Source organism: Thunnus maccoyii, chromosome 1 (assembly GCF_910596095.1).
Source record: "Thunnus maccoyii chromosome 1, fThuMac1.1, whole genome shotgun sequence".
In the NCBI taxonomy this organism is placed as follows: domain Eukaryota; kingdom Metazoa; phylum Chordata; class Actinopteri; order Scombriformes; family Scombridae; genus Thunnus; species Thunnus maccoyii.
The window spans coordinates 26,971,858-26,985,963 of record NC_056533.1 but is presented as its reverse complement, the minus strand read 5'-3'; the positions used below and the strand labels follow the sequence as shown (position 1 = coordinate 26,985,963).

General features: G+C 37.4%; 1 long non-coding RNA gene across 2 annotated transcripts; it reads right to left on the bottom strand.

Moving 5' to 3' along the window:
* Positions 1-269: 269 nt before the first annotated feature.
* Positions 270-2,542, bottom strand: LOC121897499. Of its 2 annotated transcripts, none has more exons than XR_006096232.1 (3): positions 2,427-2,542; positions 467-537; positions 270-377 (listed from the first exon to the last, which is right to left on the bottom strand). It is a non-coding gene; the product is annotated as an uncharacterized LOC121897499 (long non-coding RNA). The 2 variants fall into 2 exon arrangements; XR_006096244.1 differs by lacking the exon at positions 2,427-2,542 and adding an exon at positions 2,141-2,344.
* Between the last annotated feature and the right edge of the window lie 11,564 nt (positions 2,543-14,106).

Genomic DNA, 14,106 nt, shown 5'->3' with positions numbered 1-14,106 from the left:
TTTATACATCCTATATGATTAACAATTTGATATGCTTTATATTCTAAAATGGTCCAACCAACATCCTGTCTGCCTGGACGTCTGTTATACATCTTAACAACTTGTCACTTTCAAGATAATCCTGAAAATAAACTATACATAACCAACAATTGTCAATAATGATGTGCAACAGTATTTTATTTGGATGAACAACACAGAAAAGGATGATCATCAAAAGTACAGTTTCTTGTAGATAATCTAAAAATTTGAATTCTTAACTCTTTTAATTCCATATAATGCACTTTCTCCAGTTTCCATCGAGGCACTGAAGCGGGCTAATGCTAATGCTAACTCCAGGATGTCAAGAGCCACAGCTACCAACAGTCCTCGTCAGAACGCTGTGAGGAAAACAGAGGCTCTAAATCACTGAACTCTTCATCAATATGAGCGTTACAGAATATACACACCAACATAAAAGCAAACTTACCCAACAGCATTATTTCTGCACCATTTCTGTCTTCTTGGTTCTGTTGCAAGCAGCATGTACATTGGTTGGTGCTAGACTGGGTAGGCCAGAAGAAGATGTTGTATGGTAATCTTAACCTTAACCTAACCCTAACCTTAACCTTTACATAACCCTATCCTTAAGCCTAACCCTAACCACTTGAGAGAGAGTTCAACCTTCCAGCCCATGTCTAATTGTCTAATTTGATACAAAGTACGTCTTATTACGTTTTATTAGTGTACCGTAAAATAGAGTGTTATCAATATATTTAATAAACTGCACTTTTAGTCTGTTTATTTTCTTATTCTGTTCACTAAGGATGGTTTGTTGAACTTAATTTACCCCTGAAATGTCAGGATTTCTGTTTCTCTTAGCTTTTTGATTCTCCAATACTTTGAAAAGTAAAGCCAGAGATCCTCAGATGTCCCCAGAGGAGGGGCAAAAACTGACGTAAATATCAATTGTGATATTTGTTTATGTGTAATTTGGCTAATAATGCTTTTCAGATAGACCTGGTTCAGAACCACCAGTGTGTACAATACACATGCCAGCTCCATTGTGTATAGGGCATCCCTTGGAGTTATGGGTGTGGCTATCAATGCAACTCTAATCCTAGTCTTACCTGTCATCCAGTTTGTTTTCCTCTGTATTTAACCAGGTGGATGTGTTGGCTTCATAGTAATCATACAGTTATAGTTATCATTTTGAACATTTATCCAATATGCAAATTACCTGTTTTCTTTATCGTGCTGTAAATGTCAGCAAGACTCACTCAGAAAATATACAAGAGGAAAAAGTATCAAATTAGACTAGACTGCCCTTTTCCGTTCACACTAAGAGTGAATGAGTGTTGAAAGTATATGAAGTATTGTCTAAGTAAAGTATCTCTCCTTCCACTCCTGGAAAAAAAGAAGTATAAAAGCTTTTAAAGGGAGATTCCCTATATGGTCAGATTGTCTGTCTGTCTGTCTGTCTAACTGAGCTGTAACATCAGTCTGAGTTAATGGAGTGCCAGATGAGCCCTCCTTGTTAATATCAGCCATTCATGCATTTCAGGAAGCTGTTTCCTCTGTCAAGGGGAACTAAGTCTGCTAACCTAATTTGGTGAAGAAAATGTGCTGCAGTTTTTCAGGAGGAAAAAAATGGTGTATCATAATTTCTCTCATTTGCCCCCTTTGATTGATGCTGATCAGTGATCTGCTACATCTTAATTGAAAAGGCATGCCATGTTTGGAGGTGGGTAGTGCAGAGGCAGAAATATGTGCTTGCAGAATTATAAATCACATATGCAGTATACTCTGTAGAGTAAGCGTACTGAGTATGTACAAAAGGAAATGAGAGTTGTGGTAGGTAAGGTGAGAGACAGACAGACAATATAGTGGGAAGGTTGATTAAAGGACAGAGAGATAGAGATATGAACAGGTGGGCAGAGAGATAAGTGCTCATGACGTGGCTCGTTTGCTCTCAGGTTTTCCTGCGGGCCCACACTCATCTGCCATATGGCTCAAGTTCAGCCAACTCTACATTCACTCATGAAAAAGTGTTGTACACAAGTGTTTGTTTCATCTGTTTTTCCAATTTAACCAAATTTATCTGTGTAAGTCAAACAAAAAGGCCTCACTTGACTGTCTATTGGAGGGAAGTGTGGTTTCTCACCTAATCCTTGAGTTAAGAGGATAGTTATTCTCCTTTTCTCCCCACATTTACAAGCTCTTTGCTGGATTCACTTTTTTGTGTGCATGCATGCACAAAATTGAGGCAATTACCCACAGTTTGAAATCCCTGGGCTGGCAATTAAAATATGGATGCAGGAAAATGAATGAATAGTATTTTTCTCTTCAACAACTTAAACTGGGTGACTTAAAGTAGTAGTAATAGTTGTAACTACTGTGTGCGTTGTGACGACCCCTAGTGTCGTCTTTCATTTGGCCTTGTGATTTACCTGCTCTGTCTCTGCAGGTGTTCGTTCAGGCAACTGGCAACACCTGAGGGCCTACAGGGTTGCAGAGTTGTTAAAGTCCGGGCTGCAGCTGTGGCACTCTCTCACCCTCCTCTGACTGCTCCCTGCTGCTGCTGCTTGCAGCTCTCTACAGGCACCTGTTTTGGTTCAGTTATGTTGCCTTAGGTTTCATATGCTTTACTTTCTTGCATCTTACAAGACATACACACATCTTACACTCATGCACACCATACACCACTAATGCTACTGATATTCACAACCCATGCCCTATATACTTAGTTAAATCTTAATTTGGCTTTAATTTGGTTTAATTGGTTGAATCAATTTCTCTTTTGTTAAAAGTTATGTGTGTCTCCCTTTTTTGTTGTGGCCACTTCAGCCAAGTCATAACAGTATCAACGTCCACATTTTGTACGCCAAACCATCCATCCTGACATCCTCCCAAAGAATTTTTGATTTTAATCACACAACTTTGCAACAGTTACAGTACTTACTTGCACCACTACAAGAGCTTGCATATCAGGAGAACATAAGCCTATGTCTTTTTAAGCATTTAAGCAAACAACCAAGATGCTTTTTCAAGTACAGTCATCATTTGCAAAATATTCAAATGTAATGGTGGCATGTGATCTGTGTGACTTACTTACTAGAAAATTAAATCAATTAAAAACTAATACAAAAAGTTGTGAACCAGCACATATACAATGCATGTTAATGTGTTTTGAATGGATGCACACTTGTTTTCTACAGTGCATCAGAAACCTGATATTTACTAAAATATTTTTTTCACAGTGTAAAAGTAGATGATGACTTGATCCAACATGTTCACTGTTAAACAATCATAATCATTATGGTTGGTTTCACAAGAAAAAGACCCTTTCGCACTCACACATTTCCAGTTTGACCAGTTTAAGTAAGCTAATGCATTATTATTTTGCGACAGGGATTAGTCGTACTGTCATGAACTTCAGATGAATTGCTTATGTGAAAATGAGTGTTAGCTTTTCAATAAGCTCATTTTTTTCTTTACATGGTGCCAAATTTTAGCCTTAATTGTGGGTATGTATTCCTCTTTCCCTCTTCAAAGGACTGACATGTCTATTGTACATACTAATTATGTATTATTATTGTTTTACAGTGTGTAAGTGCATTGATTAGCCAGACAAGTGGATAATGTTTTCAACCAAGCCTCAGAGGTTTGTGCCCCCAACTGGATATTTTTCTGATTAACAAGCTGGGTTTTATGAATCTAGACACCTTGATTTTCAGTTGAAAGAAATATGTATTGGTTAATATATTTACACACCTTAAAATTGCATGGTTTGATTTTCATTTTAATTACGAGCTGTGATGGTGAGAATTGAACACTGGTATACAATACTATTAATAACAACCATGGATTAGTGTAGATGAATACAGCTTTGGTAACAGAGCACAAAAGGCAATACAGGTAGATTAGGACTGTTCATTTAATCATCCTATTTCACAGTTATAGTGATCCACAGGAAAAAGGCAGACAACACAGGCTAACTGATTTCCTTTCAATATCTCATCCTGGGGCAGATTTTCAATTTATAAAATATCCACATCAACTGAAGAGTTCTTTTATACTGGTAACTAAGTGCAATAATTACTGTAAGTGTGTGTGTGGTATTGCACTCATGTTCACCTTGTATCTCTGTGTTGGCAATTTTACACATCTCTGATTATCAAAGAGTGCCAGGTTCTCAAGCAGACATGAGTATAAATGCATGCAAGAGGTCTCAAGGACATGATAAACTATAAAGCTTCACTGTTTTCACGTTTGGATGCTCTGCCAGATTGGATGAGAAACTACAACAACAACACTACTTGTTCCTGCACAGGCATAGCTCTACAAAAAGAAATAAAAAATAAATTAAGAAAAACGAATGTATCTTGATAACTTGTAAAGCCATTTTGGGAAAAAGTTATTAACTGGTCACTGTTGTTTTGGGTAAATAAGCCAGACATGGTCCTTATTTAGGATGAGACGATCAGAGATGAGATCAGTTAGATAGCGTCATTCACATGGATGTCTTTGTCACACAGAAAATGACCTGTCGTCTCTCTTCTGTTGCTAACTGATAAAGGTATAAAATCCTAAAAAATCCTCAATACTAATTTGAGGATTTCAAAAGTATTTGGGTGTTGAGCTTTATTTAAGGGCTTTACTTTTTTCGTTAGAAATACTGTATTTCTCCTATATTTGTTTTACTACTGTTTTGCCTTTCAGAGGACCTCTGTGGCTCTTTGCCACATGCTTCACAATTGTACTGTAAAAGCCATATATCCAGACACAGGAAGAAATAAATGACCTTCCATGATATATAAGCCTCTTAGGGGAAGAGAAGCCTTATGGCACTCATCATCTCTGTTGATCATGGGTTTGTGACTGCAATGCAAATCTCCATTGTCCAAAGGTTAATCCTGGGATTTGAGGGATTTTAGGTACTTCATCGGACAAATTTAACTGCAATGAGCACAGATGACACATTGGACCCTAATTTGGTGATTGTGCATGGAGGAGCTTTATGTTTGAAAGGTGCTATTTTTTGGGAGTTTTTTTTTTTCATACATGCAACCATTTGGTATTGAGGTGACTCACCTTGAATTACACCAAAGTGAGAAAAGGAATAAGGGACAAAAAGAATTTTTTTAGGTGTCAAAGACCACCACTTGCCTGCAACACTAAGATTGAAACTACAAAAGCGAACAAAGTGCAGTCATGTGTTCTGTTTTTGTTTGTTTGTTTTTCCATTTTTAAGGTGTCCCACAAATAGACTCCAGAACACCATAAAAATTATTTTATTTCATGTCATGCTTATCAGTTTTATTTTAATATAAACTAACATGACCAGAAAATAGAAACACTATACACAACAACAATGTGATGGCAATGCAATACAACAGCTCTCCATTTGTTGCAGGGCTGTTATATTAACGTTATTACACTGTATATTGCAGTATATTAAAAGTAGTGGATAGTTATGCATTTTCCAACAAATCATAGCATGTAAAAATCATGTAGAATTTTTATAGTATTACCTCATTTATTTTATTTATAAGTCTATATGTCAGGGATGACGCAAAAAACACTGTAACAGGTTAAAATAACATGAAACAGATGTATAGGATATAGGATTTCTAGCCAAGGCTAATTTACGACCCCTGTCCCTGGTTAGGTTTTACTCAAAAATACTCACAATATACTTAAATAAAGCTCATAATAAATAGTGACATTCTCAATAACAACAGTATTTACATCACATAACAATCAATTTACATGTGTTGCGTATGTGTGCACATGTGTATGTTCCCTAATTCATGGCAATATGTGTATATGTGCATAATGTTTATAGATGTGTGTGTTGGTGTACATGCATGCACATAGTCTTTATGAGTATGTATGTATGTTTGTTTATCTATATGTTTCTGTTTATCTATCTGTTTGTACATGTCCATGTGCATGTGTGCGTGCACATGTGCATGATCACTGATCAGTGATTGCAGGTTTGGTTTTGTTTCAGTCAGTGTTTCACCTTTTCATTAAACGTTTTCAGATCAGTTTGTGTTTTTATTTCTGTAGGGCATTCCAAAAATGTATCCCTTCCACTGAAAAAGATGAAACAAAAGTCAAACAAAAGTGAATGTTTGGAACATAAGAGAAGAGGAATTTATTACCACACAATACCAAATTTGACTTCCAAGAATTTTCATGTGATTTTGAAGGTAATACACTGATAGCAGCCTATGATATTTTGAAAACACAAACCTATATTATGTCATTATTACCCCATCAATGTCACAATATTACAATTTTTAATCAAAATATTACACTGATATTACCTCATTATTGTTAGTAGTTTACTGTATTGTTACCAAAATTTTACTATCCTATAGCCAAATAGTTCTGCCTCATTGTTATCTTTAGATGTGTTTCTCCATTTCTGTCCCTTTGTTTTGAGCTCCTTATTATCCTGTTACAAAGATTTCTCGCTAATATTACCTATATACACATCCACTATTACCTTGTTATTACCGAGATGGAATTAAAAGTGCTACCAAAGCTTCTAATGTTTTGTCCACCTCATTTACATATATGTAGACACAAACATATTAGAAACATCTTATGCATTTAAATACCACATCACCATAAAATAGAGCCTAGAAAGTAGCATTGAATAAACACCTCTATGACACAATGTCATCAACAATGAATATGTTGCATTAGATTGCATGACAGTATCTTTCTGGTCACTTAGTGTATCACATCCGCACTGTACTCAAGTTTTAAGATTATGTTGATCAACTATAAAGCTATTTTTAATCAAGCCCCAGCTTAATTTCATGATCTCCAAACCCCACACACAGGGTTTAGTGATTTTTTTCCCTAAAAATTTAAGACCAAGGATGACAAAGCTTTTGCAGTTCTGCCCACAGGATCAACAATATAGCCTTTCTATACATATAAAGTTGGTTGGTTTAAGGTGTCTCCAATCCTGTTTTTAAAGACAGGCTTTTTATTGATGTCTTGGTGTATCTTTATCAATTGAAGTACAGTACTATGTCTTTGTAATGTGTTTTGTTTTACTGACTTGTGAAGCACTTTTGACTCCAGGGAGATATAACGTTTAAAGAAAAAACGGTTACCTCAAGGCAAATAAACCTTGATTGATTTATTATTCTCTTGAGATTTAGTGAAGACTTTGGAGGTCAAGACACATTGCAAATGAAATAAGAGTAGCATGACATGACATTACACACTATCCAAATGCTCTTAGGACTTGGGTTGTTATGGCTCACTGTTTCATCACATACCCTGAGCTAAACAGCATGTAAAACATCATGCTGAAAAATAATAATACAGATGAGTGCAGGGCTGTTTTAAAAAGAAATAAATATGTTGCACTTTCAGAGTCCTCTAGCAAAATTCACGGTGAAAAGAGACTGTTTTTGGATCAAAAGGAGAGCTGTGCTTCACAATTCACTACCTCCACAACATACAGTAATTACCTAATTAGGAAAGTCATTGAACCAGAGGCTAAAGTCATAACACAAGGCCAAGTGGCCTCTTTGTCATCTGACCAGCTTGACAGGCTGGACAGACAATCTCTCTCTTTTCTTGTTACACAGTAAATATGGGAATTTCTTCATCCATTTATTAATATCTCCATTAGAGTCCAATGTCAAGGGCAGCTGAGTAACATTGTGATGACATCAATCTACAATGAACCTTTGTTTAAAAAACCAAGACATTATTTTGGTGTGCAGCAAGCCCTTTCTTCATTTTTGATTCTTCCTTGGCATTGCACCTAAATTAATTCTACTGCTGTTGACTTCTGAATGTGCCTATGCTTTTTTCTTCTTTCTTTTTATTGATCACTATATTAATGAAGTAATAGTAAGGTTGTAGTAGGGAATACAATAACTTATTTTGTTTGCAGAAAATACTTGAAAAAGGCTGATAAAGGCTGATTAATCTTTGCAGCTGTTAATGACTGATCACGTATCCATGCTTTGATGGAAATATAACTGATAAAGTTAATGTTCTCTTATATAGAAAACAGCAGATCATCTGGACAGATATTTTTTAAAAATGAATAGCAGTAAGAGCTGACTTTAAAAAAAGCTAGGCAAATGCAGTCATTTCAATGATGCAAAATCAAACTGCAGTTATTATTTTTGTGTGCTTTTATGGGATCTTGCCCTCTTGTACACCAACGATGCCATTAACAGAAGAGACAATGAAGGGAAGTCATTTGAATAAGTTTTAGTACTTGACAAATTATTGCTGTTTGGAGTCCATTAACATTTAGCTTTGTGTAATTATGGTGTAATAATGTCATAATGTAACAACAAAGAGAAAAACAACATTGATAACTGAACATCTTCCTTTGTTATCTAAAGGACAAATGTAGGACAAAATACCTCTTTTGAGAGCACACTGATCACACCAACACCTTACCCCACTGCACCAAACAAATCTAATGAAAAAAACATTCGCCCTCAACCTCTGACACCAGACAGAAACACTTCTCTCTTTGCCATGAAAAGAATGTTGCACACTCTCAGACACCTTTGATCAGCAAATTAAAGACCGTCTGGTCTGTTTTGTGTGATGTTTGCCAAGACAGATGACCAGGTGCTCAGAATGTCTACACTTTAACAAGTACTTATGTCTTTTATGGAGAACTGGAGTCTCAAGACGACAGACAGCAGAACTAACTCTATTGACCACAGGTGATGCAAACAGTATCCTGACCAAAAGTGTGGCCCCAACACGTGCTAAAGAAGCACGTGTGGATAGACACACTCAGGTAGCACCACGACTGCAGTTGTTTATCCCTAAAAATACACATCTATCATGTTATAACTGGCTACACCACCCACTTAAGCAAAAGAGACAACATTTGTCTGTCCAGTGACATACAAATAGAATAATGAAAAAAATATAACACTGCAGGTCTTGTGTGTAAGTGGCAATCAAAACAAAAAAAAACAACAAAGGCAACCATACCACCTGGACTCAATAGTTCTTCTTCATGTGGAATGTAGCCATTAAGTGCAACTGGACAGGGCCCATAAAAGTGACTGAGAGGTGCTTTACTCAATGTTTGCTTTGCTGCGTAGACCCATATCTGGTAATGGTAAAGATCAATACCCAACTGCTGATTCATCATTCTCCCTTAGTCCATACTGTCTTTGGTCAAGCTAACTGGCCCCATTTGACCATTATATTGTCATGTGTTATGAGCAACACATGAGGTGCTTGGCAACAAATGTTGGCAGGATGTTTGAAGAATGACCCATGTGGTCCATGGTCTGCTGCACACTGAAAACAGCCATTATTGCTGACAAGCAGCACCTATCTTGCTCATTAGGTTTTGAGCCTCTCAACTGCAGTTCAAGTAATAACACTGAAGTTTGAGACTTGGCCAAACTTTTCTTTAGTATGTTATTGTTGCATGAATGTCAGTTAGGCTAATTAAATGAGCATTATGACTGTTTGTACAAAGTAATTATATTGTCACTAGTGAGCTAATAATGGTGTCTGTTATGTAACATTTTTGGAATAGTGGTAGTATTGACCCTGGAGATTAAATTAAGTGTGCACCACTAATATGATAAAGGAAACAGGTATAACAGAATTCATTAATCAACCATGGTGTAATTAATTTAACTGATGGACATAAAAGTTCAGTCTCATACTTCTCATATAAGTTTAAGTTTTGAGTCAAAACTCATGATCTGACATAATAAAAGGCAATGGGAATGTGAGATGGCTTCTCCCACTCATCAATCATGTATATTTTTCTCAATTAGTTAACAAGGGAAAGAGAAAGGTGAAATATAAGTGTGAAAAAGGCGATGAACATTTCCACTTGTGTTTCAACAGCATGTTGTAAAATAAGCACTCTGTATGAACCGTAGACTGTGAGATGAATCTCTGAGGGAATCTCATGATACCTACAATGCCTGGTAGCATAGTAATATTATTGTAGACCAAAGATGGAAACTTCAGTAGCTTCTGTGTGTGTCCTTAACTCACTTGACTGCTCTACCTTAGCTGTTATTTTATTCATCCCAGTATTTCAGGTTGAGCCCAGATCTCAAAATGGGAAGAAGAGGCTTTGGTGCAAACACAGAAACTCTCTCTCAGCCCCTGTGAATAACTGGTTCCACACCTGGAAAAACACTTGGACATGCTGAAGAGCGTGTCTGTCACTAGTATGGTGCCGCCAAGTACTAGATGCTCAGTATTAGAGGAGGGCAAAGCCTGTGTTGATTAGAAAGCTTGTGACTTTAGTTTATAATCAAGTGGGACATGCAACTTGCATAACCATCACCTAGTCACTGGGCAAATGGTAAATGGACTGCATTTATGTAGTGCTTTTCTAGTCTACTGACCACTCAAAGTGCTTTACAACACATGCCAACATTTACCCATTCACACATTCACACACTGATGGCAGAGGCTGCCATGCAAGGTGCCAACCTGCTTGTCAGGTTTATCCAACATTTTTTTGCAAATGTTTCTAATGCTCACTCACCCATTCATACAAACTCACACACCGATGGTTCAGTATCTTGCCCAAGGACACTTCAACATGCAGACTGGAGGAGCCGGGGATCGAACCACCGACCTTCTGATTGGTGAATGAGCCACTCTACCTCCTGAGTCACAGCCGCCCCAGGGTGAGAAGTGGTGCTGTTTGTACATGTACAGTACATGCAATTTTCTTGAAAATTGCAATCCTGTTTTCTCTTAGAAGTGCATTTCAACACACAACATTTTGTACTTTTCCTCCACAGCTCATAAAGCAGTCTGCCATGCCTGAAACCAAATTCAAATCAGATATCAGATATCGTACCCCACTCTGTGTCCAGCAACATGGTGGTAGATTGTATGCAAAAGCTGGAAGTGATGGTGGCATTCTGTGTCTTCTCCAACACTACGGCTGTTATAATTTCAACCATGTGAGTAATAGCAAGGCTTTGCAATACAAATTACATCCCCCAAGAGATCCCAACAAAGCATACACATGAAGGCACTTGTTTTGCATGTTAGTGGTGTAGCCATCTACCATATGGTGGTTTAGCTTTACATTCTTTGATTCACATGCAAACAACAACCCTAAGCCTTCCACAACTGAGAAAAAGAGTATAACCCAACACCATCAAAACAGACCATTTCCTTCAGATCAGAACCCCTTCATTATCCTGTGTTGACAGTTTCCTTGGATTTTAATCTTTTGAAGAGTGGTTAAAGCAGCTATTTCCTCCTTTTGTGTCTTCTTTGTAAGAGGCAATCAAGCAGTGGAATCAAGAGTTTAAGTTTCAAGTCTGACTTTTTTCCACTGAGAGGAAACGTCCAGATGTTATGATGCTATAATGAACATATGCATGTACCTATTTCATGGATCATATTCTCTTTGCACAATGCATAATTTCTTTCAGGCTCCACAGTAGTAATATGCAATATATTTAAATATAGGATTTTACTGGATTTACAATTTGAGGAAAAATCCAAAACTCTGGAAGATCAGACCACTATTCTTCCATTCATTCAAGGTGTAATACAGGTGTTACAGAAAAGAAGTTCTTTTCTGTAACACCTGTATTACACCTTGAATGAATGGAATGGAATGGAATATATAGATGTATATATAAAGTATTTATGTTTTTCCACATGAAAAGTTTTTGAATTAATCTGTAATTGAACAGGTTTAACTGTTCAATGAATGATGGATGGAGCTGATGCAGCCAGTACAAAGGGTCTTTCTTATAAAGTTAACGCACTGAATTTCATTCGTGTAGCGTCTCTCTGTTCCACCAAGTACTAAATATGCTATAAAGGAAATTCACTTTCTGGCTAGTCACTTTCATGTAACCTCCTTTCTGGTCTCCTTTTCCCCATCTACGAGAGGGAGAGAAAGGATTAGGTTGTTCAGGCTGATATAGAAATTATGTAAGAAAGGACGCATTTAACAGGATCACAAGGTTCAGATGTCACTGCCACAAAGGTACCATGGTGGAGAGATGGAGGGTGAGGGGTCAGGTAAGCAGAAAGATAATGGCCAACATCTGTGAATGGGGATACGAGGAGAGGTAGGCAGGTGGGAAACGAAGGGGCAGAGCAAAGGGGATGTTAATGTGGGAAAGGAGGTTGTTCCCTCTCAAGGGGAGAAAAGCATTCCTCCTGTTGCTGAAGGTTATCAGGTTGCATGGTAAAGCCTGAGAGAGAGCTGAAAAAGGCAATGTAAAAACCAGACAGCCTATTTTCAATGCTGAAATACTAATTTTATCAAATCAGCCTGTGTTTGTATGTTATCCTGTTGGCGGTGACATACAAATGATTTATGCAGAAAAGATGATGTACACAAGCCTTTGATTGGGTTTAAACATGCACCGTTACTGCCCAAAATTTTAATTTTTCTGCAGTATTGCTGAACAACTTGTTGGCTTACCACAATGACCTTCTACTCAAACACATCATCATGCATCTGCACAACAGATTATCATAATATTCAAGTCAATTATCAGCTATTGAAGCCTGTTCAGGAGGATTACAATTCTACACATCTTATTGAATGGTTGCAACTTGCTGGACTGTAACATGGTAGACGGGGGTCTTTAAACTTCCTATTTAAGTGAGGCAAAAGCTTAACCAATGTTGTTTCTACTCAACTTTTCTATTAACCACTGTCATGTGTTAGGGTGTCACAATTCTGTTTGTCAAGCTGTTCATTATCTCTTTAGCACTCATGGCTTGGGGTATTGTGATTGTCTATTTGTGGTGTACAATCTGGACAGGTCAAGGGTCCATCACAGGGCTTACACATATGGACAGACACACTCACAATGACAACTACGGGGAATTTTACAGCCACCACTTCACCTTTGGACTGCAGGAAGAACATGCTCATCAGATATAAACCTAGAACCTTTTTGTTGCAAGGTGACACTGCTAACAACCAAGCCATCATGCCACCCTCTGATAATCCAATGTAAATGGAAATACAGTCAACCTGGTGCACTAAAACCTCATAATCCTGTCTGGGGAAAAAAAAAAACATTAAAAAGTGAGTTGCCACCCCAATTCATCTCACTCCCACTGTAAATCCTTTCATGTAAAATCCAATCAGAATCTAAGATTGTTTGTAGAATACTGGATAATTGAGATCATATCCGACCACACAGAGTCTATCCGTCAGAGAATAAACGTGCAGTTTTTGGAGCTTTAGATTTACTGGAAGATCACAGCATCAACAAGATTGCATCAACTCTGCGGTTACATAAACACGCAAAACCAGATGTAAGCTTTCATGGGTTTCCAGTTTCTTGTGTCTAACACTTTTACGAGGGATAAAACAGCATGTCACATTCTTAATGCAATAGGAACATATCTGATGACCAATGCTATTTTAATTGTGGCTTCATAAATGTCATGGCTTACACAGTGAGGATACACACACATCCTGAAAATTGGTTTGGACAGCTTTTCATCAGAAGCCCCCCTGAAATGGCATTGTAATGAAGCTAATATAAATGCTCAGTTTTAATTTACAAAAAGATAATAAAATGTGTCTCACTGTTAGTACCAGAGTGCCATCTACATGTTAGATATCACTTTACTTTTGTTTTTACAAACAGTAACAGTGACAACAGCACCCTGTAATCCAAAGCATTAAGATTTGCACATAGCCTGACATTTACTGAGTCTGAAGGGACCACTGGGCCTCTGCTTAATATTTGTGTCCTGCTTGACATTTAACACAGCAAAGAGAAAAAATATTCAATACGAATTTTTTCTCTACCAAAACATCACTATTTTTGATCCATTATGATTATCTGGCTAGTGTGTCATAGTCAGTCCCCAAGAACGCTTTCAAGAGCATCACTTTCAGTTCCTCCCAAACGGATAGGTTTCCATATTACCACCCGTTAATTATTCATCTGTGGTCGCTTGGCGCCTCAGTTGGAAAATAAAGCAAATCCTTTGGACCAGTGATACAGAATAGCACAGCGACCTCTCTACTGAACCCTCGGCGCATTGTCCATTTGTCTCCTACTGTGGGTAAGGGTGAAATTGGAGCCAAGGTGGAGATTATTTCTTGATGTGTAAAACTTGTCTCTTGCA